The sequence below is a fragment of the Phodopus roborovskii genome, unplaced genomic scaffold, assembly GCF_943737965.1.
Source record: "Phodopus roborovskii unplaced genomic scaffold, PHOROB, whole genome shotgun sequence".
NCBI classification, from domain to species: Eukaryota; Metazoa; Chordata; class Mammalia; order Rodentia; family Cricetidae; genus Phodopus; species Phodopus roborovskii.
Genome location: NW_026126558.1, coordinates 17880829 through 17901894, shown reverse-complemented (window position 1 = coordinate 17901894; position 21066 = coordinate 17880829).

Here is a 21066-nt window from a genome sequence, read left to right as displayed (position 1 = left end):
ACAGAGAAACCCTAAAGTGGGGAGTAGCAAACAGCCATCTCTCCAATCCCTCCTTATTCATAACTTTGTTCCCTGGACTTGTAAATTAAAAAGTATGATTTTAAATGTCCCCCTCCCCAGAACAACATGTGGCACCTGAAAGTGGCTGAATGAATAACAGATCTTCCCAGGGTGACAGAGGGAGTAAGAGAGTTTTAACTTCACCCTGTTTAGGAGGGAATAAAGGCTCTGAAATAGTCTCTGGGCCAAAGGTCTTAGTCCTGGTTGGTTTTTTTGTTAACGCGATAACACAGAGTTGGCTGGGAAGAAAACCGCAATTGAAGAACATGCCTCATGCCTGTGGGCATGCCTTTGAGAAACTGCTTTGAATGATGACTGATGTGGAAGGGCCTATCCCGAGGCAGGCGGACAGGGTCACATAAGAAACCAGCTGAGCAAACAGCATTCCTCCCAGGCTCCTCTGCTCCCAATACCTGCCTGGAGTTCCTGCCCTGAACTCCCTAAGGGATGGACTGACACCTGGAAGTGTAAGACAAACACACCCTCCCTTTCCTTCCCAGGTTGCTTTTGGTAAAGTTTTATCACAGCAATAGAAAAGCAAATGTAGATGGCCCTGAATACTAAGAGGATAAAAAATCAGGGAAAAACCTCAAGAAATCAAGCAAAGCTGAGGAATATTCCCAGCCAGATCAACCAAAAGAGTATTGAATACCCCCAACTAACACTTAGGCAGTGTTCTCAGGCAGCACGCCAAAGGCATTGCGGCGACAGCTCATAGGAGCTATACACCAGCCCTAACAGTTGATCTTATCACACTGTGCAGATAAAGAACTGGGTTTAAAGAGTGAGCAGGCTGCCTAAGGTCAGGTAAAGTTAGAACAAGCTGCCAGGTGTGTCACAGTGTTTGTCCTCTCAGCCACAGTTCCATGTCACAGGCAGCATTTGCACAGCGATCTTACAATACAGAAAGTTAATTATTGCAAACACTTTGCCCATTTTTAAAAGAACTTCATTTGTCCAATTCAAGTTGGAGTTTTTGGATTGGGCTTTCTTTTTTTTTTTTTTTTTTTTTTTTTTTTTTTTGGAGTTAAAACAGGGCCTTGTGAATCCTGTTGCACTGGAATCTAACTCACTAGTCAAGCGTGGCCTCAAACTTCTGATCCTCCTGCCTACATCTACTGTGTACTATAAAGGTTTGTGCCAAATCACCTACCCAAAGTTTTATGTTTGCTTGTTTGGATGTTATGTTTCCTTTTCTAGTGCTAAGAATCCTCAACAAAATTATAGGATAGTGCATATATCCAAAGACAATAAAATAATAGGGGACACACACACACAAAGTACTTATTTTTTGAGATAGGATCTCACTTTATAAGCCTAGCTGACCTCAAACTTTACATCCTCCTGCCTCTAATTCCTAAAACTGGGTTTATTGTGCTCGGTGTATGGGACAGGCAAGGGCTATGAACATTTCAACATTAAAAAAACTTAAAAAGTTAAATCTCCTCCCCCCTTCTCTCTCTCTCTCCCTCCCTCTCTCTCTCCAGGCAGTGGTGGTGAATGCCTTTAATTCCAGCAGAGGCAGGCAGATCTCTGTGAGTTTGAGGCCAGCCTGATCTACAGAGCGAGTTCCAGGCAGGCTTCAGAGAGAGAGAGAGAGAGAGAGAGAGAGAGAGAGGGAGGGAGGGATGGAGGGAGGGAGGGAGGGAGGGAGGGAGGGAGGGAGGGAGAGAGAGAGAGAGAGAGAGGGAGGGAGAGGGAGGGAGAGGGAGGGAGAGGGAGAGAGAGGGAGAGAGAGAGAGAGGGTGTGTGTGTGTGTGTGTGTGTGTGTGTGTGTGTGTGTGTGTGTGTGTGTGTGTGTGAGTAAAACGGGCCCTGAAAGACTCCAATCTGCAGTTTTCTGAAGAACAAGAGACAGAAAGTTGGCTGGGAGTGAAAACCAGGGTATAGACAGCACGTTTATGAAATGTGTACCTAGTGAGTAAACTGAGCCAGGGAAACGACTCTAATAAAAATTAGAGCAGGGCTGGCACATCCCGAGCTCCACTGGCTCAAGGGAATGCTCCCTCTGCATGCTAGGTGTCCACAAGTCGCGGGGTTCCCTCTAAAAATCCTAAATCAAGAGAAAGCTGCACTGCAGAGGCCCCCTGAAGCTAACTATCCTTGGAGGCAACAGCTGAGATACAGGAAACCCACAGGAAGGCGCCCCAAACCGGAGCGAATCTGAAGACCCCCGCGGACACACATACCTGCGTGGCCTGGCGCTGGCAGAGCCGGCTCTTTAACACGGCTGCGCGCTTAGCGCAGTGCACCCTGGGAAATGGAGTTCCTTTGTAGTCACGGCGCCTGCTCTCAACCCCAAATTTTTGAAGGGAGAGAGTTCTTAAACTCAGAGGAAATGCTCCACCAGCTTCCAGAACTACAATCCCCGGAGAGAACAGGACAGGGAGTCTTAAAGACACAGGCCCATTTTTTTTGGAACTCGGGATACTAGCTAAGGGTGTATGTAATTTTGACTTTTAAAAAACACTTTTTAATTTTAAAAAATTTTTACTATTACCATAATTACCATCATTTTATGTACATGAGTGTTTTGCCTGCACCACATGCATGTCAGAAGAAGGCACTGGATCCCCAGAAACTGAAGTTAAAGATCACTGAGGAGCAGCCATCTGCTACTTCATCTCTCCAGCTTTTTTTTTTTTTTTTTCTAGATAGGGTCCTAACTGAAACTCCTGCTTCAGTCTCCAGAGTGCTAGGACTATGCCCATTTACCACCATACTCTTCACTTTTTTTCTTTTCTTTTAAAAGTTATTTCTTTGTCCTGGCAGAAGTCCACAGCCACTATTATTCTGGAGAGCTGTGAGGAAGTAGGGGTTCACCATTGTTGAGGGAACCTATGTAGCTAGAGATGGATTGGCAGTTGGTAGTGTTTTCCTCAGACGGATCCTTCTGGAAGAATCTTCCGACTCTGCAGTGGGAAGAAGACCAGCAAAGCTTTGCAAAAAATTGTGGATGGCAGCATTTTCATTGCAGAAAACTGGAAAAGAATGCCAGTGTCCCTGTCTAGTGTTCTATGTCCTATGCAAGTCTTAACTAGAATATGGCTGACATATATGTACAATAACAAACTACCTCCAAGACATCTTGTTAGTCAGGATGGGATAGCACAGGCCTGTTATCCTCAGCTGCATAACCCAGGTAAAGCTGGGGAAAGAACTAAGCCAATGAAGTTGTCCTTTGACCATGCCCTGCCAGCTTTCAGCCTTGCTTTGGTCTGGCATTTCATCACTAGGCTCCTTTTATTCCCTTTTGGAATGGTGATGGATACACTGTGCCATTGTATGTTGGAAATATGAGATCTGTTCTTTGATATAGATTTTACAAAGGGATCAACATTTGAAAGATTTCATTGAGTCTCAGAAAAGACTTTGGACTTTAAACAGTACTGAGACTATAAAAGATTATGGGAACTTTTGAAGTTGGATTGAATGCATTTTGCCCTATGATATGGCTACAAGCCTATGGGGGCCAGGAAGTGGAATGTGGTGACTTTAATGAAAATGTCCCTATAGGCTCATATATTAGAATGCTTAGTCACCAGGGAGTGGCACTGTTTGAGAGTATTAAGATTAAGAGGTGTGGCCTTGTTGGAGGAAGTGTGTGTGTGTGTGTGTGTGTGTGTGTGTGTGTGTGTGTGTGTGTCACAGGGGGTAGGCTTTGAAATTTTAATAGCCCATGCCAGGCCCAGTTTTACATCCTGGAGATCAGGATGTAAAGCTCTCAGCTTCAGGCCTTGCCTGCCTGTGTGCCACCATACTCCCCACCATGATGATAATGGACTAAGCCTCTGAAACTGTAAGCAAGCCCCCAATTCAGTTAAATGCTTTCCTTTATAAGAGTTGCTTTAGTCATGGAGTTTCTTCACAACAATAGAAAACACACACACACATTTTTATTTATTTATTTATTTATTTTTGTTGCTCTTCTTGTTTTGGTTTTGGTTTCTCAAGACAGGGTTTTTCTATGTAGCCTTAGCTGCCCTGGAACTCACTCTGCAGACCAGGCTGGCCTTGAACTCAGAAATCCACCTGCCTTTGCCTCCCAAGTACTGGGATTAAAGATGTGCATCACCTTTTTTGTTGTTGCTGCTGCTGTTTTTTGAGACAGGGTTTCTCTGTGGCTTTAGAGGAATATTTTAAAATACTGCTTTATGGGAGGAAGAGACAGAATCAGGAACTGAAGGGCAACCATGGCTACATCCTGAATTAGAGAAACTTCTCAGGAGAGGGGAAAGCAATATGTAATGTTTTTTGATAGTGGTAGAGCACTTGCTTAGCATGCAAGAGACCGTGGGGTCCCAAACTTCCCTAAAATACGTAAAGGAAGAAGACTTGCAGTGAGCCTGTCATGGGGCAGAGCACGCCACAGGGAAAGTATAAGCGAGGAGGTGCGAGATGAGCTTTATCTGTATTTGAGTTTTTCTTTCAAGAATTTACTTTCCAAATTTGGTGTCCTTTCCAAAGAAGCCTGAGAGGTCACAGGGTCAGTCTCATTAGAGATGAGGAACTATTCTGTAATTCTGTGTATTCTCAGCTGTGTCTGCCTGTCTCCATAGTTGGTTTGCAAGGCCTCTCTGGTGGTTGGGTAGGTTTGATTCCATAATAAACAGTAGGGAAACAAACAAACAAAGAACAGCCGTTATTATTATTATTGTTGTCACACTCTGGCTACTCTATTAAAGCAGTATTTTTGGTTTGTTCACTGCTGCATCTTCAGGCTCTAGGACAGTGCCTAGGATGTTGTTAAGGAGTTAGAAACAGTTGAATGAAAGAATGGAAAGCATCTCCTGCCCAGCTCCCGAGGGAGTCACCCCCTCTTCACCAGACCCCAGGCTCCCTCATCCGTCTCCAGTGCCTGTCTCTTCTATGAACACAGGAAGCCTCTCTCAAGTGATGAGGTGCCTACTTGCTGCTGTTTCAGCAATGCAGATCCAAGGCTCTGCAGTGTAGTGGGAAGCAGAAATGCCTGCTGCTGCAGTTTCGGCAGTGGCTGCATAAAACAGAACGTGACCCCAAAGAGCTCAGAAGCAAAGGGCTTCGCTCAGACCCCAAAGCAGGCACAGGTGGAGGACAACGATGTCAGACTTACTCTAGCACTTTCCAGCTAGAGAAGCAAAGCTACTAAAAGAAGGTTTCCTTAGGAGGCAGTTCATCCCTGGCCAGATGTGGTGGCTCATACCTGGCCTATAATCTTAGCATTCAGGAGGCAGAAGCAGAGGCAGGAGGATCACCCAACATTCAAGATCTATATAAGTAAATCAATAGATCCTGCTTAAAAACAAATAATTTTGGAGGCAGTGGTGGTTCATGCCTTTAAGCCCAGCACTTGGGAGTCAGAGGCAGGTAGATCTCTGTGAGTACCAGGCCATCCTAGCATACAGAGTGAGTTCCAGGAAAGCCAGAACTGTTACACAGAGAAACCCTGTCTTGAAGGGGGGGAAAAAAAAAAGGAAAAAGAAAGAAAAAGAAATAATTTGGGCTGGAGAGACTGGAGAGATACTTCACAGGTCCTGAATTCAATTCCCAATTCCAGCAACCACATGGTGGCTCAAGACCATCTGTAATGAGATCTGGTGCCCACTTCTGGTGTGCATTTATATATGCAGACAGAACACACTGCATACATAATAATTACAGAAAAAAGAAAGAATTCCTTGATTTGGTATGGCTATGGCTTAGGGCTGCAATCACAACACTTGAGAGACTGAGGTAGGAGGGTTGAGAATTCCAGTCCTGCCAGGGCTATATTACAAGATCTTTCCTTAAAAGGGAAAAAAGGAAGGGCTGAAGAAATGGGCTAGTAGTTAAGAGCACCTCCTGTTCTTCTAAGAACCTAGTTCAGTTCCCAGCCCCCACATTTGGCAGTTCAAACCTGTAACTTCAGCTCCAGCGGATCCAATGCCATTTTCTGGGCTTTGGAGCTACCCAAATGCATGTTCACAGACATATAACTTAAAAATAAAGAATAAAAAATATTTTGAGAGAAAAAAGCAGGACCGGAGAGATGGTCAAGAAGTTAAGAGCACTTGCTGCTCTTCCAGAGGACATGAGTTCAATTCCCAGCCCCCTATCAGTTGGTCACAACACCCCCAATGGCCTCCTTGGACACCCACACACTTGTGGCATACACTCACACAGACATACACATAAGTCTTAGTGTTCATAGCAGGGAGCATGGTAGGATGCAGCCAAACATGGTGCTGGAGACACAGTTGAGTTTTACATCCTGACCCTGGGGGGGGTGGCACACAGACAGGACCTGCCCTAGCCTAGCATGAGCCCACTCCCAGTGACACACCTCCTCCAGCAAAGTCACACCACCTGGATTCCTTATAGTCATCAACTGGGGACACACACAATACAGTTTACATTTCCTGCTGGCTGAAAGCAAGAGCTTCACTCTAATTGACAAAATCAGGGAAGAATTCCTACAGTGACCGGAATCCTTCTTCTGAGAGATACCTTTCAAGAGTGTAAAGAAAACGAATTGGCGACAGGCTGTAGAGACAGCTCAGTGGCTAAGAACACTAGCTGCTCTTGCAAAAGACCTGGAACTCCCTCTGTAGAACAGGCTGGCCTTGAACTCAGGGATCTATCTGTCTCAGACTCCTGAGTGCTGGGATCAAAAGCATGCACCAACTACCACTGCCTGTCAAGAGCCTGTCTCCAAAAGTGTTGGGGGCTAGGGAGAAGGCTCAGTTGGTAAAGTACTCACCAGTCTGGTAGGAGGACCTAAATGGGGGTCTCTGGCAGCCATATAAGTAGATCTGTGGCCCTAGTGCTGGGAGAGCAGAGACAGGAGGTCCTTGGCCAGCCAGGCTAGCTGAGTCGATGAGTTGCTTCCCGATTCAATGGTGTACTAGCTGGGTGTGTGTCAACTTGACACAAGCTAGAATCATCAGAGGAAGGAGCCTCCGCTGAGAAAATGCCTTCATGAAATCCAGTTGTAAGGCATTTTCTCAATTTATGATCAACATGGGAGGGCCCAACCCATAGTGAGTGGTGCCATCCGTAGGCTGGTGGTCCTGGGCTCTATAGGAAAAGCCAGCTGAGCAAGCCAGGGGAAAGCAAGCCAGTAAACAGCTCTCCTCCATGACTTCTGCTTCTGCTCCTGCCTCTGGAATCCTGCTCTGTTTGAGTTCCTGTCCTGATTTCCTTCAGTGATGAACAGCAATGCTAAAATAAACCCTTTCCTCCCCAACTTGCTTTTTGGTCATGCAGCAATAGAAACTTAACTAAGACAAATGAGAAACCCTAGTTAAAAAAAAAGTCAGGTGTGGTGGTGTACACCTTTAATCCCAGTACTCAGGTGGCAGAGGCAGGGGATCTCTGTGAGTTAAAGGCCAGTTTGGTCTACAAAGTTAGTTCCAGGACAGCCAGGGTTATTACACAAAAAAGCCCTGTTTTGAAAAACCAAAAAAAAAAAAAAAAAAAAAAGGAAGAAGAAGAAAAGCCAAGTATAGTAGCCCATACCTGTAATCCCAACAATAGAGAGGCAGAGAGAGATGAATCATCAATTCAAAGCCCATTTGATCTACATAGCAAATTCCAGACAGCCTTGGGATGCACTGAGACTCTGTCTCTAAAAATAAATAAATAAATAAATAAATAAAAAAGCCCACAATAATATATAAAATGAGGAGAGAGATCGAGGAAGACTTCCTACCTCTGTATGTATACTTGCTTGTACATGTGCACATGTCACATACACAGCAGAAGGATAGGTAGACAGTTTACCCGAAGCTATAAAGAGTGGAACAAGTCTCCAATGACATAATTGATAGGACCATAAAAAGAAAGCTAGGCCTGATGGCACAAACCTGTAATCCTGAAGCTGGTGACTCACTATGAGCTCAAGGCCAGTTCAGTTTACACGGTGAGTACTAGGACAACAGGGCTGCATAGCAGAAATCCATCTTAAACTGGGTATGGTAGTGCATACCTGTAATCCCAGCACCTGGTCTACCAATCAAGTTCTAGAACAGATATCAAAGTTATACAGAGAAGCCCTGTCTGGAAACCCCCCACAAAAAAAAAAGAAAAGAAAAAGAAAAAGAAAAGAAAGAAAGAAAGAAAGAAAGAAAGAAAAAGAAAATATCCCATGCCAACCGGTGGTAGCGTCTACCTTTAGTCCTAACACTTGGGAGGCAGAGGCAGTTGTATCTCAGTGAGTTTGAGGCCAGCCTGGTCTACAAAGTGAGTTCCAGGTCAGCCAGGACTGTTACACAGAGAAACCCTATCTTGAAAAACCATTTTTTTTTTTAAATGCCACAGGCTAATCTGATAGAGGCCCTTCCTCAGTTTGAAGTTTCCTCTTCCCAGAACTAGTTTTTGTGTAACTAAACAGTAAAAGTATGTGTGTGTATATGTGTGTATGTATGTATGTTTGCGTGCAAGTAAGTGCATGTGGACCTGTGCTTGTTCATATTGAGGCCTGAAGTAGATATCAGGTATCTTCTTCAATAGCTCTCCACTTTATTTTTTGAGACAGGGCCTCTCTCTCTCTGAGGTTATTCTGGCTTATTCTAGCTAGTCTAGCTATCTATCCAGAAAGCCCAGCCCCTGGGATCCCTGACTCTGCCTCCTGGGTGCTGGGATTTGACCAGCTTTTTATATGGGTTCTGGTTTCAACTCTGGTCCTCAGGCTTTCAGGAAAACTGTTCCCCAACTTCTCAGAGTACTTTTAAAATCAACATATATTTGTACATATTTACTAGGGTTAGTAAAATGATTTGACACATGTATATAATAAATTCTGTGTTCAATAGTCAGCATGCACGCACACACACATACACACACACACAAGCAGAATAAGCATTTCCAGTTCCTCAAGCATTTATCATTTTAATTTACTTTTCAATATTTATTTTGTAACACAAAAGAACAAAGGGGAAAAAAGAAAAGAAAAAGAATTAAAAAAAGAAAACAAGATTTATTTTATATCATTAATTTAGATATTCTGTATTTTCTGTATGTATTAAATATTTTGTATGGTCTGGTACTTACTATGTAAACTCAGATAGCCTGGAAACTATGTCTGCCTTCCTAGGGCTAGGATCACACTAGCCTTTGCCACTGCAGCTGGAGGACCGGAGTGCAGCTCCATACTGCCACCTTCAGCAGCCTGAGGCATTTCCCTAGGCATTTAAGGCAAAAAACTCAGGTTAACCAGGGACTCTTGGCGCTAATGTTAAAAAGAATTTCAGGAGTAGCCAGTTTATGGTGAAGCAGAAGTGGAGATTTTATTAATAAAATTTTAATATAGATTTAAGCACAAGAGTTAAGCAAAAGAGGGGCACTTAGAAGAAAATAAGAATGAGTATAGGCTTCTCAAAGAGGAATCATAGAAAGTAAAATGCACCCAAGTGTGGATATACAGGCTCAAGGGGTCAGTTGTACTGGCTGGTTTTGAGTGTTAACTTGACACAAGCTAGAGTCATCAAAGGAAGGAGCCTCAGCTGAGGAAATGTCTCCATGAGATCCAGCTGTAAGGCATTTTCTCATTTAGTGATCAACAGGGGAGGGCCCAGCCCATAGTGGGTGGTGCTATCCCTGGGTTTCTGGTCCTGGGTTCTATAAGGTGGCTCAGTAAGCCATGGGGAGCAAGCCAGTAAGCAGCTCCCCTCTGTGGTTCTCTGCATCAGCTCCTGCCTCCAGGATCCTGCCCTGTTTGAGTTCCTGTCTTAACTTCCTTCAGTGAACAGCAGTGCTGAAGTGTAAACCAAATAAACACTTTCCTCCCCAACTTGAGTTTTGGTCATAGTGTTTCCCTGCAGCAATAGAAACCTAAGTAAGACACATTGGTACCAGCATAGTGGGGTATTGCTGTGACAGACCTGAGTATGTTTTGGGGGAGGATTGTGAGAGGACTTTGGAACTTTGGGCTAGAAGAGCCCACTGGGTGTTGAGACCTCAGTGGGATGTTCTGTGGGAGCTTGGAAGATAAGAATGTTGAGAGCAGTGCAGGAGATGGAGGCCTGGCTTGTGAAGTTTCCGAGGGAAGATTAAAGACTCTACCAAGGCTCTTTACTATTTTAAGATTCTATGGCTCTGGTTAGCTGGGGCTGAAGAATCAGCTGTGATTTACTACTGAAGTGAAATCTTTTCATTACTGGGACAATTGGTGCTGGTCAGCTGGAACTAAGAAATTATCAGTGATTAAGAAGAGACCAGTGTCACAGAGGCGAAATCTTCCAGGAAGTGTTTCCTGAGAACACAGAGAAGCTGTGGTCAGAGGCAACCAAGGTTGTCCTTTGTGCTGGCAGCCAGATTTGGTAATGTGTGAGCCTCACCAAGATGGTATTGGTTTTGAAGGCATGAAGGGGACATGGAAAGCAGCTGTGACTTGGCTCTATGAAGCACGAAGAAAGGCCATTGGTGAAGGTACAGCCCAGTTGCAGCAAGGGACCCCAGAATTTGGGAGATGCCAGTACCATGGGGTGACCACCAAGAACAGTGGCAGCGGTGGAGTCTAGAAGATAAAGTCTGTGTTGCAGAGGGCAGAGCTGGAGAAGTGACCAAAGCCCTTTGGAGGAGCTCAGAATATTGTGAGCGAATCCCAGATTATTGTACACTGAACTATTTATGCTGCTGGAGTTGGTTTTACTTGGTTCAGACTGTGACAGTGCCCTTTCTTCCTTCTTAAAGAAATGATGAATGGATGTGCTGCGAAGGCATAGACCAGCAGGCAAAAAATGAACACTTCCTTCTCCCATTGCCCTTTATATAGGTTCCCAGCAGAAGGCGTTGCCCAGATTAAAGGTGTACCTTCCAGCCTCAAGATCTGGATTAAAGTCATGCTGTATCCTTGCTTCAAGATCTGAATCACAAGTGTGCCCTCTATTTCTGGTTTATAGTTCATTCCAGATATAGTCAAGTTGACAACCAAGAATAGCCATTACAGAGAGGAATCGACCAATTATTTTAGTATTAGTAGTATATATTGTTTGGTACCTCTCAGTTAATGTCTTGAAAAATTTCTAAGAATACCCAAATGTTTTCTTTTATTTCTCTCTTCTGATAAGTGAGATAAGGTGCAGCAGGATAAGGATGGAGTAGATGTAATCATACTCAGACAGACCACAGTTTGGACACAGTGCAGATGTTTGGACAAAGTGAACCAATGGGTACAGTGGCTCACACCTGTAGCCCTAACAGTTTGTGAGTGATGACACAGAGGCATTGAGCTACATTCTAGCCCTTCCTTAGTTACAAAGTCAAACCCTGCCTCAAAAAATGAATTTCAAAAAGGGAGGTGGTACTTGCCAAGAAAACTTGTAAGCCTGAGTTCCAGGAATGGTCAGGGTTGCAGCAGAGGGTGGGGATGGAGCAGTTGCAGAATCTCTGAGGCTTGCTGGCTTAATATGGCTGAATCAGAATCCCAGATCAAATGAGAAGCTTTGTCTCAAGAAACAGGATAGAAGGTGAGGGAAATCCTTCACAGGGTAAAGACAATTACTGTCAACCTGATGATCTGAATTTGATTCCCAGGTCCTCTATGGTAGAGACAACCCATAAGTCATCCTCTGACTTCCACATAAATGCCATGTTCAAGCATGTGCACACATAGCGCGTGCACACACACACACACACACACAATTGTAAAATAAAAATAAGATGGAGAGTGATTGATAAAGATTCTCAGCATCCACTTCTACACACAGTCAACACACATATATGCACATAATAGCTAACAAATAATAAATGAATTGAAAGCAAGGACTCAAAGAGATGCTTGTATGCTCATGTTTATAACAGTATTACAACAGCCAAGAAATGGAAGCAGTTCTTCCCTGGTGAATGGATAAAGAAAATGTGGTATGTGCCTACAATAGGATATTATTCAGCTTTAAAAATGAAGGAAATTCTGACATATGCTTCAGTATGGATGAACCCTGAGGACATTATACTGAGTAAAACAAGCCACTCATAAAAAGAACAGCAACAGAACACTATGCAATTCTTCTGAAGTGGGGGAATCATACATTCATTCTCTTCTGATGAAGCCTCCTATTTACATGTGTTGGAAAGTAGTGTGATTCACAGAAACAGAAAGTAGAGTATTGAGGATATAGCTGAGTTGGCAGAGTACTTGCCAAAATCAAGATCAAGGTTCCGTGTTCAGCCCTCAATCCTGGGGCTGTGGAGAAGGTAGAATGGTAGTTGTTAGGGCCAGGAAGGAGGCAGAGTGGGAATTAGTGTTTTGTAAGTTTATGATAAGAATTACAGAGATGGATAGCAGTGATAATTATACAATATAAATAGATTTCATGCCATCACTGAAAAATGGCTGCTATGGTTATGTTGGTAAATTCTGTTGTGTAATTGATCACAATAAAAAAAAAAAGCCAGGTGTGTGCCACATGTGTGTATAAAGGTAGATGTTAAGTGTCTTGTTCAATCACTTTCTGCTTTAAAATTAAAAAAAAATTAATTATGTGTATATACTTAGGGGTAGGTGGGTATATGCATATGTGAGTGCAGGTATCTAAGGAATCCAGAAAAGGGCATTGGTTCTCTGGAGTTGGAGTTACAGGCAGCTTTGAGAGTGGCTTATCTTCTTTTGTTGTTGTTGTTGTTTTCAAGACAGGGTTTCTCTGTGTAGCAGCTCTGGCTGTCCTGGAACTTACTCTGTAGAACAGGCTGGCCTCAAACTTAGACATTCACTTCTGCATCTCAAATGCTTGGATTAAAGGTGTGGGCCATCACCACCCCAATCACTCTTATAATTTAGTACTTGGGAAGTGGAGGCAGGAGCATCAGGAGTTTAAGGTCATCCTCAGCTACATAATAAGTTCCGGGCCAGTCTAGGTTACATGAGAGCCTTTCTCAAAATAAAGTTCACACAAAACTAGTAAGACAGCTCAACAAGTAAAGGAGCTTACCTTGTAAGCCGGGCACTCTGCATTCACTCCACTGAACCCACATAAAGATGAAAGTAAAGAATCCACTACACAGAATTGCCCTGTGACCACACCCCCACTTCACACACTCATACTACACACTATTTAATACTACATTTATTTTCGAGGCAGGGTCTCCTCATATAGTCCTGGTTGGCCTGGAACTTATCTTGTTGACCAGACTGGACTCAGACTCAGAGATTGCCAGCCTTTGCCTCCTGAGTGCTGGGATTAAAGACATACACCATCACACAGCCTTATAGGGGGGAGGGGCGAAAGTGTCATGCTTAGTTTCTGGTGTGGACTTGACACACCTGGGAAGAAGGAACCTCAGTTAAGTAAATGCCTCCTATTCCTTTAGTTTGATATCTGGGTAAATCTGTGAGAACATTTTCTTAACCGTTTTTAACTTTTTTTTTTCCTGGAGCTGAGGCCTGAACCCAGGGCCTTGGTTTTGCTAGGCAAGCATTCTATCACTGAGTTAAATCCCCAATCCCCTGTTTTATTAACTGTTACTTGATCTAAGAGGGTTCACCTCCTATAGGCAGAACAACACTTGGGCAGGGGTCCTGGGATCTATAAGAAAGCAGGCTGAGCAAGTATTCACTATGGCTTCTGCTTCAGCTTCTGCCTTGAAGTTTCTGCCCTGATTTCCCTTCATGATGGACAGCAAGCTGTAAAATGAAGTAAGCTATTTCCTCTCCAAGTTGATAGTTTTAACCACAGCAATAGAAAGCTAACTAAAACAGAAATTTAAAAAAATTATATAAAAAGAAGCCTAGCTATGCATAGTGGCTCACATCTTTAATTCCAGCTCTGGGGAGGCAGAGACAGGTGGCTCTCTGTGAATTACAGGCCAGCCTGGTCTACAGAGCTAGTTCCAGGACTGCCAGAGCTACATAATAATATCCCATCTTAAAAATAAAATAAAATAATAAAGCTAGGCTGAGACCACTGGAAATAACCTGCTTAAGGGGAAAAAAGCAACAACAAAACAAAACCAGCTGGGCATGGTGGCGCATGTCTTTAATCTCAGCACTGAGGGGTAGAGGCAGGCAGATCTCTGTGAGTTCGAGGCCAGTCTGATCTTCAGTGTGAGTCCCAGGACAGTCAGGGCTACACAGAGAAACACTGCCTTGAAAAACCAACACTAAACCAAACAAAATCCCGAATTGACATCACACACGTAAGGGAAATTTTTCTTGACACTAATTGGGAAGTAGTCAGAGTGATGAAGGCATTGAATTCTTCCTGAATAATCTGCTAGCAGAAAACCCAGGGCTGGGAGGATTACTCAGTGTCAGAGCACATGCTTAATATGCATAAGGCTCTGAGTTCAGTTCCCAGCATCATCTTTTTTTTCTTTTCTTTTTTTAATTGAGAAAAGGGTGAGAAAAACATGAGGACACTTTACATCTGCTTGTGAGAGTTGTTGCTGTTGCAAATCACTGCAGTGCAGAGGGAAAAATCTTTGCAAAAGGTTTTGGTCGCTTATTTTATGGGTAGAGACTTGGGCTGCCCAGATATTACCTACTCCCATCTCTCTCCCTGTGATGGAGACACAGATGTAAACAAAGCAGAAAAACATTCCTGAGTCAATTTCAGTCAGGGTTCAATGCCTCTGTTAGTCACTTGGCTGCTTGCCCACAACAAAGTGAGAACTTACCCTAGGTGAATGGAGTGGGGTAGGCTGGGATGGGGGAGGCTAGTGACTGACCCCTAGGCTCAAAGTACGTATTTATCAGATTTTTTTTTTTAAACCAACTCAGGGACTAGTTAAAGTAGTAAGGATGGGTTTTAATCAGTAACAAACTGCTAGAATAAGAATTTAAGGTTTTGCTTTATTTTGTTTTTTGAGATAATGTTTCTCTGTGTAGCTCTGCATGTCCTGGAACTTATTCTGTAAAAGAGGCTGGCCTTGAATTTACGGAGATCCACCAGTCTCTGCCTCCTGAGTGCTGGTGCTAAAGGTATGCACTACCACTGCCTGAATAAGAATTTAGGAAGAAAATAACTCAGTTTGGATTTGTACAGAGGTGCTTTAAAAGGAAGAGGGAAGGGTAGGAGTCAATCAAGTTGGGCTCCTGTGTCTGTTAGTTGACTATTAATGAAGTTAGAATTTAACCTCCCACAAAGACTAGGAGACAAAATACCTATCCTTACTGATGATTGCACTGTAAATATGTAGATTTTTGATCTTTGAGATTCTTTTGAGTTGTGGAAGATTTAAATATCATACATCCCTAAGGGTAAGAGTCGCAATTATAAACCTTTGGGTAAACCCTCCAAGAAAGGGAGATGTATGTGGGTATGTGCACATGTGAATGTAGATGCCCCTGGAAGCCAGGAGAGGGCCTAGGATTCCTTAGAACTGGAGTTACAGGTAGTTGTGAGCTGCCATGTGGGAGCTGGGAACCAAATCCTGTCCTCTTCAAAAGTAGCAAATGCTCTTGCCCAGTGAGGGGCCCTTTGTAAAAACAACAAGTGCTCTTGACCACTGAGGCAACTCTCCAGCCTCCTGAAGGATGATCTTAATGGTGAAACAAAACAAAACAGCTGGGTGAGATTTTAATACTAGTACTTGGAAGCCAGAGGCAGGCAGATCTCTGTGGTCTACAGACAGAGTTCCAGGACAGCCATGACTGTTACACAGAGAAATTCTGTTTCAAAAACAAACAAACAAACAGGGCTGGAGAGATGGCTCAGTAGTTAAGAGCACTGGCTGCTCTTCCAGAGGTCCTGAGTTCAATTCCCAGTAACTACATGGTGGCTCACAACCATATGTAATAAGATCTGGTGCCCTCTTCTGGTCTGCAGGCATACATGCAGGCAGAACATTGTATACATAATAAATCTTAAACAAAAAGCAAAGAGAACAACCAAGGGCTGGAGAGGTAGCTCAGAGGTCAAGAGTACTTGTTGCTGTTTCAGAGGACTCAGGTTCCATTCCCATCACCTACATGGAGGCTTACAACTTACAACTGTCTGTAACTCCAGTTTTAGAGAATCCAACACCACTCTTGGCACTAGCCACATAAGTGTTGCATAGACATAGATGCAATCAAAGCACCTCTCTCTCTTTCTCTCTGTCGCTGTCTGTCTGTCTCCCCCTCTGTGTAACTGCCTTGGCTGTCATGGAACTAGCTTTGTAAAATAGGCTTACCTAGAACTCACAGAGATTCACCTACCTCTACCTCCTGAGTATTGGGATCAAAGGCAGGCACCACCACTTTCTGGCCAAAGCACGTCTTAGTTCAGGTTTTATTGCTGTAAAGAGACCATGGCAACTCTTACAAAAAAATATTTAATTTGTCATGGCTTGCTTACAGTTTTAGAGGTTCAACCTATTCTTGTAATGGCAGGAAGCATGGCGGCATGCAGATAGGAGCTAAGAGTTCTATATCTTGATCAGCAGGCAGCAGGGAGAGACTGCCACAGTGGGCATTCATCCCCAGTGACACTTCCTCCGACAAGGCTATACCTCGTAATAGTGCCACTCCCTATGAACCAAGCATTCAAACGCAGGGGTCTATGGGGGCCTTTCCTATTCAAACCACCGCAGCATAAGCGAACTGCTTTCAAAGTGCATTGCAGGGTGTGGTGGCCCATGTCTCTAATCCCAACCCACAGGAGGATAAGGCAGAAGGATCCAACATAGATTCCAGACAGGCCTGACTTATAAAGAGAATTTGAGGCTACTTTGGGTTGCACAATAACAGAAAGAAAGCACAGACAGAAAGAGTCTAGGAACCCAGAGGTAATGAACCAGAAACTTGTGGTTAGGACCAGAAGTCTGCTTGATCAGGCTATTTAGGGAGATTCCGATACCAGTTTGAAAACCATTGGCCAGTCAGAGATGTTAAAAGGGTAGATGTTCCTGCCATCAATTAGGAACTTCCTAATAGTTTGAAGCTGGGTTTGAAAGTTGAAGAAAGAACTGGCTAAGACTGATGTGGATGAATATTTAAAATGTGTGCACTAGGGCTGGAGAGATGGCTCAGCCGTTAAAGGTTAGGCTCACAACCAAAAACATAAAATGTGTGCACTTTACCCTAGAGAATAGGAAGCTAAAGGCATCTAAGAGACAGAAGTCTGAAGTGAGGAGATGCCCTAGTGGATGAGGGCCATGGGGCGCCTACAGGACACTTCGAAGGGGGGGGGGTACACAGTCTAAACGAGGACAAACCCATTCCCACATCGCTGCTGGGGTCACTTTTTTCAAGAGTCTGTACCTAGCGGCCTCACTACAGCTGCAGCTTGCAGGGCCAGGGCATGAACCCAGCTGGCTCAGGTCGTGGCTCTTGGCAAGAGCGAGTACAAACAGTCCCCTTCAGCTGGGCTCGGCCGCGGCCGCAGCTGATCACAGCCCCGTGTGAGAGGCATCCTCAGCTTATTCACATCCTTTGATGAACCAGGTACCAAAGCCCAGCTGGGGTATCACAGACTGCATTGCCCAGGTTTCAGGTGCTCGGAGCCGCGTGTCTGGGAAACAGAAGACGCCCCTCAATGCTGTGCCTTGACCCCCTCCTAAATCCGGGCAGAACTACAAAGACCATGATCCCAGATATGGGAGTGCATTGCTTTCTGGGAGTGATAGTCCCTAATGCGGAGCACTGCTGGCAGGTCCTACACCGCAGGACTACATATCCCAGCGTGCCTGGACGAGTTGGGAATTAGAAGGGAGGGGAGAGCCCTGGAGGATGTGAATGGGGAGGGGGCACCCGCCCCCTTCCCCCACCCTTCCTTTTGCTGGGCAGGGGTGGGGGGAGGGGCCGGGCTGAAGCTGCAGCCGCGGCGCTCCGGGAGGGCAGGGCCAGGGAAGGGCGGGACTGGCCCAAGGCAGGCGAACTGGAGAGCCTTGAAGCTAACGGGTCCGGGCGCGGGAGGCGGCGGCGGCGGCGGCTTTCTGCACGGGCGGAGGCGGCAGCAGGAGCGGCAGGCATGGCCCGCGCGGCGCCCAGCGCAGACTGAGGTGCGCGGGCGGGATGAGAGAGGGAGGGATGCGGGACTCCCCGGGCCCCGTGCTGCCCCAACCCTCCTCTGTGCGGGCAGAGGGCTTGGCCCAGAGGCCCAGACCCTTCGGGTCCAGCCCCATCAACTTCCCCGGGTCTGGACGCCTTGTGGGCGGGGGTCTGATTGCCTTGGCCTCGATCTGGATCCCCGCCCTCAGCTCCTGCATATCTAGCAGCTCCCAGTCTCTCGGGCGCTCCTGTGACACTCCTTGCTGGCAAACCCCAGCCCCAGCCCTTGAGTTCCCCGTCCTAGTCCACACTTCCACACCCCAGGTATTGGTACTTCCAGTGTCCCGGGCTTGGGAACCTGCTCCATTCGGAAACCCCTGCCCCACTTCTCTTGGTCAGAAGCTGTCTGCACCAAACGCACTTCTTTCCTCTACCCTTCGGCCTTCTCCACGCCAGGCGCTGACCCCTAGCCATGCTCTGTGGCCTAGTTCTCTCTAATAAGACCTGACAGCTTGACCTCCTTCCTACTTTGGAGAAACTGAGGCATGAATCAACCGGAAACTTGGTCAGTGTGCCTGCCCTCTGGACTCTGGCCTGAGCACTTGTCCCTCCTGTTCCTTCCACCCCTTACCATGTAAGACTCTTCCTCTAGTCATGCCCCTGTGACTGGATCAAACTTCCCAGCCTCTTCTCTGGGCTGAGCTCGCACCAGTCTCCCATTGTGTAGTCCTTCTATTACTCCTGTTGCCCCCTGCCTTGCATAGCCCTCCTCCTAGAGAGGGTCTCTTCCCTTTGCTGCTTGCTCAGGTTAGCCTTTCTGTTTCACTCTTGCCAACTGCACCCTTCTCCTTTATTTCCTCTTGTTCTCATCTATGCACTGAGAATGATTCAGGGCACGCGGGGCCCCTGGGAAGTAGTTATTCCTAGCCACTAACCCATAGTCCTACTTGTGTACATATGCCATGCTTGGTGGGCTCCGAAGTCTGGGTTGGAAAGGACCATTTACCTTTATGGAGATGGCGGCATTGGAGAGCTCTGGTCGCTCTGTTCCTCAGCTAATGTGGCATCTGCTGCTAACTTTGGAGTGGGGCGCCCCTTCTGGGAGGGATGCCTGATAAGTGCTCTGAGTGCTCTGTGGAGGAAAGCACTGTGCCTGTAGGCGGTGAACTCCAGTTTAGTTCTGGTGCATCTGATTTGAAGGAAAGAGGGAGGGAAGACACAGAGGTGGTATAATTCCGTTTTTGTTTTTTTGGTTGGTTTTTGCCATCTACCTTCAGCTGAGTTTTCCTTTGGATGACACTTTTCTTCCTCTTTCTCCAGTCTCCCAGTAGAAAGTGGGGAAGGGGCAGGGGGATACTTCTGAAGTTTGTGGGGGTCCTGAGTGAGCAGTCTTGATCTGAACCAGATGGTTCTCCACTTCAGCATGGTCCCTCCCATGCTCCCTCCCACTTGGCTGTGAATAGGATGCTTTTAACCTTGTAACTTGAGAATGGAGTAGTGAGGCCAGGGCCCCAACTGTCTGTGTGAATGTTTATGTCTGCACACTCTGCAAGCTTGCCAGGGGCCGGTGGGAGCATCTGTGCGTCAGAGACCACTGTAGAGTTTCTGTAGGATGCTGATAGGGCCATAGGCACTTTTAGAGCCCCCAAAGGTAGAACTAGTTTTGAAGCCTGTAAGAGTCACTAGAGTAAGACAAGGTGGCACACACCTGTTATGCCAGCATTCAGGATAGCATGAGGATTGCTATTTAAAGGCACACTAGGCTATGCAATGAGCTCTTGTCTCAGACAGAAACCTGCCAAAAGGGGTATGTGAGATGGATTCCAGGTAAAGGTATTTTCCAAACAAGACTGGCAACCTGAGTTTAATCCCTGGAGCCCAAATAAATGGGGAGAACTGACTCCATAAACTTTCCCTCTGACCTCCCCACACAAACCATGACACTCACATACCATGTGCATACCTCCACTACAGTTTTTAAAAGAAGCAAAACATTTAGAGTTTTGTTTTCCCCATTTGAGTTTCCCCCTTAAACCAGGCCTCTGGGTGAGGCTTATCTTTCTTGGGAAGGCTGTTTCAGATTGAGGGTCTGTAACAGCAAGGTCAAGGTGTGGGGGAAGGAAGGCAGCTTGGTTCCTTCCTTAGCTTGAGTTCTTACTTTAAAGATTGGTATGGTTTTACTATATGTCTGTGAGTCTGAGTATGTGTATGTGGGTGCCCTCAGAGGCCAGAAGAGGGCATCAGATGTTCTGGAACTGGAGTTTCAGGTGGTTGTGAACTGCCTGATGTGGGTTCTGGGAACCAAACTTGGTCCTCTGCAAAAGCTGCAGGTGCTCTTAACCACTGAGCCATCTTTTTTTTTTTTTTTTTTTTTTTTTTTTTTTTTTGAATAGCAGAAGATAGTATAGGGAATACGGTTTGAGGAGAGGGGTGGGAAATAGAATCCTTTGTTATTCTGTAGTATATTTTGTTTGCCTTGTAGGGGTTTTGTGTATTTGCATTTTGTTTTTTGAAACAAGGTCTTAAAAGAGTCTAGACTGTTTTCAGATTTGATATGTGGCTAAAGATGGCCTTGAACTCCTGATTCTCTTGCCTCTGCCTCAGGAATTGTAGGATTTCAGGTGTACACCTTACCCTGATGCTGAGCTGTGTACTTGATTTTGGGGAAGCTCTTTAAATGCATCTTTATTTCTGAAATACTTTGGTAGGTTCTCAGTTGAAACAGAGGTTTTGTCATTGATGTTTTGTTTTCATTTTTTAAAAAAGTAATTAATTTGGTGTATGTGGGTTTATATGTGTCGTGACCCATGTTTGGAGGTCAGAGGAGAACTTGTAGGAGTTAGTTCATTCCCTCCACCATGTGGGTTCAAGGAATCAACCTCAGGGGTCAGGCTTGGTGGCAAGCACCTTTATCCACTGAGCCATCTTGCCTGCCTTTGTTTTTGAAGTGGCATCTTACTATATAGCCTTGGTTGGTCTGGAACCTACTGGTATAGTCCAGGCTGGCTTGGAGCTTTCAGTGATCTCCCTGTCTCTAGTTCCTGACTGCCAGCATTGCAGATTTCTAACACAGTGTCTGGCAAAGAAGGGAGGCATATGGTTAAATGTTTGTGGCTGGAGTCTTTGTACTTTCCAGGTCT